At 38.0% G+C, this 4701-nt stretch overlaps 1 protein-coding gene across 3 annotated transcripts in view; it reads right to left on the reverse strand.

The window, feature by feature from the left end:
- b4galt2 (UDP-Gal:betaGlcNAc beta 1,4- galactosyltransferase, polypeptide 2) overlaps positions 1 to 4701 on the reverse strand; it is a 155376-nt gene that overhangs the window by 77691 nt on the left and 72984 nt on the right. The gene's annotated exons all lie outside the window — the stretch shown is intronic.

The raw sequence follows: 4701 nt of genomic DNA on the forward strand, positions 1-4701 counted from the left end.
ATATATATATATCTGTGAAGGTGAGATTTAATCAGTATATCCTGTAACTCTTTAGAGAAATAATGATACAAATAACATGTAACATGTTTACCCAATTAACAATAAAATAAAATAAAATAAAATAAAACAATACAGACCTATGTATGAAAGCTTTGGCCTAAATTTGGCCAGATTTGTCATTATTACCCCACTTTAAATGGTATCGTGCTTTTAAATCCATACTTTTCATATTAAAATCATTCAGTTGTGCTCTATACTGTATAACGTCAAACTCAAATCCTAATTTCTCCTTATTGTATCCTAAAAGCTCCAAGTACACAACAAAATGTATTTAAGTGCTAAAAAAGTGTATTTTACATTATATGACCCCTTTTAACTTGTACCGGTACTTCTGAATTCCCTAAATAAGAATGAATGACACAACATGCTGCACTGGGAGGAAAGATGAATAAAACTAGAGTGAAGCATTATTCTTATCCTAAAAGAAACAGAAAATAAGTAAATAAAAAACTACCTTGATTGCAGCTCAAATGTCTAACACTCACACACTCACACGTAATGTGCTGTATACAATATGTGGTGATATTATAGAAATACATTAGGAAATCACGCTGCTTTATCGCTTTATCTAGGACACTTACTGCACTGGGGGATATGTGACTGCTTTGTCTGCAAATATTCACCCTAATTTACACAACACATACACACACACACACACACACACACACAAACACACCGAATACACCCACATTCACAATAATAATGAGCCAAATCTCGGAGCTATGAGGTTAGCTGCACATGAACTGATTCAAAGTGGGAGCACACCTGAGGCAGTGATGACTTCAAGCAAATAAACGCATTTGTTCTTCTATCCTTGTGGGGACTTTGTGTTGATTTCCATTCACTAACCGGTCATGTTTATAGCCTAACCCTGACCCCTTACCCTAACCTAACCGCCCCATTACATACCTGACCCTAAAACTAACCTGAACTCTATTCCCACCTTGGTCCTAACCCTAACCCCTGAACCAGCAATGACAGTTACCCCCGGTGGGGGCCAGGATTTTGTCCTCATAAGTAACAGTCAGTCCTCACAAGGCTGTGCGTACCAGGAAAATGGTCAAAAGTTGTCCCCACCAGGTAACAAAAACGTGTACACACACAAAGCAGTAATAGGGCTGTTATAAGCTTTATTTTGAATATGATTAAAAGAAAAGCTAAAGAATGGGTAAAAATGGAAGCACTCTGGCGTTTTGTTGCTTCTCGGTGGGATTTGGCATTCATTCAGACCCCCACCCCCCCTCCATTTCCTTCCTCCTGTCTCGTGTTGTTGATTTGTTCGGCCCTTCTCGCCACATAACTCATTTCAAAGGGTAACGACTGATAAACGATTACACACACCACCTTTTCACCTCCCTCTCCCTTTGTGTGACTGTCCTTTGTTCCTGAGCTACACACAAAAAATATATATACTTCTAACAGATCCATCCGGTCGAGGCCATAAAGATCCAAATTACTGGCCAGACTCATTTAGGTTTATCTAAGGTACGGTCTCATTTATAATTCTATATTTGCAGGCTTTGTGGTGATGTTTATTAATTGTAGCAGCAGTGAAAGGCTTAGTGAGTGAATGGTGCTGTTGTACATGTTAATAGAACAGATCAACACTATTTGTTGGGGGTTTCAATGGTTGACAGCATTTAGGATACAGACTCCGAACCTTCTTCTGTTCAATTAGAAATAAAATAAAATCAGGTGGGACATCATTTTTAAATGATTTCTTTCTACTTTTATATATGCATGCACAGATGTAGCAGATCTATATCAAAAAATGAATATTAATGCATTCAGTAGCTTTTTCCTCTTTCTCTAAAAGCAGGGTTCGTGAAAACAACACTATGACTTGTGATGTCCTCAGAGAGTCACTACTTAGACCATCTGACTGAGCAAAACCACACGACAGGCTGCTTGTTAATCTGCAGCACTGCTCTGTGAGTTTTTGGAGACTTTATGTACTTCAGTGACAGCTGAGGCAGTGCCAAGGTCACATTTTTTGGGAGCTTCTGACTTTTTAATGAAGTTCAGTTCCTTAGACAAATAAAAGTGCAGAAAAGTTTGTAAAAAAAAAAAAAGGAGAAAAGCGAGTAGAGAAAAAAGAACAAAAAAAGGGAGTGAGAAAGTCTTCCTGTTCTTGCGGCCACTGACACAAACACAAGAGACTTTCAGCTCTCTGAATCTTATTAGCCTGTCCACTCTGTCAGCCTCTTCTCTTTCAATCATTTACAAGAGCTTCTACCAACTCTGGACCATAATTGCTGTTCTTCCCAGCTGGATGGAAAAGAGGAAAAACTTTTGTAGCGTTTGAGAAAGAGCAAAATGTTTTGGACAGGGGAAGAAAAGAACAATAAATTAGTTTCTTTGGTTTTGTATGTGACCATCCTTTGTTTTGGTTAGCAACTTTCTTCTTATCAATGTGTGAGATTGAGAAAAGTGTTTGTCGCAACCTTGTGTGCTTGGTTTTACTGACGTCTAAGAATCTCTTCTACATGCAAAACCATTCAGACATCTGTTTGCAGAGATGCATGCAAACAATATGAAGAAGGTAAAAGTTTCACTAACAATGAACATGACTTGATTCACTCTTAGGGGCTGATTTATCAACACTTTACTATGTATAGATCCATGAGCAAACATAGTGCACAAAAAGCTAATGAATTAAGGGTGCACATCCAGGATTGCATCTGTCAGATGAGCAAAACGGCAGCCGCAACACATTCAGCATGTCTGCCTTCATGAATATGTAAATTATTTGATGATTAGCAGATCACGCAAAAATACTGGGTGGAGGATCAGCAGATATAATCATTTTACACCTGCAGTGTGATTTATCAAACCTTGAAAGTGGTTGCGCCGCTGTTTCAGTGTCTATATTCAGTACATTTGAAAGAATGCCTGTAGCACAGCAGCTTAAAAAAGTATAAACTCCATCTCACCTGCAGGTCAGTCTATCCACCCCCACCCCAACTTATCCAGAAGGACCAATCATATAATAGTTTCTTATGCGGGGGGGGGGGGGGGGGGGTGAAAATTCACCTGGCAGGTTGTGACAAGAAGGGGTGAAAGACTTGACGCTGCCAACAAAATGGCGTGCATTTCGTCATGCAACTGCAACAATGACAGATGTATGTCACAAGAGCTTAAGTAGTGACAGCAAGGCACCAGACACTAACTAAATACTCAAACTGTAAAAACTCCAAATAGTAAATTAGACTTCAAACTGTAGAGCAGAATATACAGTAAGTTAGCCAAAGATGTGCCGAAACGTCTCACTGTAAATATCATTGGGTGGTTTTATCCTTTTTATATAAGTAGCTAAGCAACTTTATGGTTGTTTTGACTGAAATCAGGGTATTTTACATGTTGGCCCAGATAGAGGATAATGCATTTAAAATACAGCCATGCTGAATAAACTTTAACATAAATTATTTTTGTATAAAATCCATCTATTGAGTATCTTTATCCACTTCTTCTTTCAGGATCATTAGTGTCCATATCCAGCAGTACCTGCGCGAGAGGCGGGGTACTCCCTGGACAGATCACAAGTCCATCACAGGGACACGTAGAGACAAATGAGACAAAAATAACAAGTCACAATCTCACTCACAGGGACAATGAAGAGCCAAGCAGTCCTTGTTTTTTGGACTGTGGGAAGTACCTGGAGAAAACCCATGCATGCACAGAGAGAACATGCAAACTCTGCCCACAAAAGTCCCTGGGTGGAATTGGATATGGCAACGTTACTGAGAGGGAACAGCTCTAGCAGCTGAGTCACTGTGCAGCCCTGTAGAAAACTACCTGGATAATTTCAAATGCCAAAGTTTTGAAGTGAAAACATTATGCTTACGAGCAGGGCACATGCACACAGAATCACATCTATCTCATGCCTGCACTCATCAGTCTCCTTCTCTTTCAATTAAAAACAGTCTAATTAAACGTGCTGCAGTGAAAACCAAAACTTGCAGTTCTGTGGATTGCCCCAGTCTGTTGGAATGACACATTAAGACAGCTTTGTCATTACAAAAAAATTTAATGAAATATGTGGTTTACCAGCATGTTATTCTGAGAAAATCAGTGCCTCACCACCCCATGAACCATACTGCATGTCATAATTGTATATTATACACATTCTGTTTATTATAAGAATATGTAAAAATTAGTAAGTCATAATAAAAAATTATTTAAAACCCATTTTTGAGTTATTATTTAAAATAATCTATAATAAATTAAGTTTCACCAGAAACATTACAAACGTTTCTCTGTAGCTTTTCTTTTCATCTGTAAACAAGCTGAGCAACAATCTCTGATCACCAGGAAATGTTTCCTAGCAAGATGCAAGACAAAAAACACGTGAGCGCATAAACAAGCCGTTAACAAGAGCCTTCATTAATGAGTGTGCATTTTAAGCAGGCCTATCAAAGTAATTACAGTACGAGGAGATAAGAGCACTGATTCCAGAAAATTATTTGATCGCGTTGTTTCCAACGCTGAGAAACAATACTCTTATCAGCAATTATTGGAGCGCTACAACTCAGCACCGATGTTACAGATCATTACACAAACAGGCGAGGCAAAAAAAAAAAAAAAAAAAAAAAAAAAAAAAAAAAAAAAAAAAAAAAAAAAAAAAAAAAAAAAAAAAAAAAA

Source organism: Austrofundulus limnaeus, unplaced genomic scaffold, assembly GCF_001266775.1.
Source record: "Austrofundulus limnaeus strain Quisiro unplaced genomic scaffold, Austrofundulus_limnaeus-1.0 Scaffold6, whole genome shotgun sequence".
In the NCBI taxonomy this organism is placed as follows: Eukaryota; Metazoa; Chordata; class Actinopteri; order Cyprinodontiformes; family Rivulidae; genus Austrofundulus; species Austrofundulus limnaeus.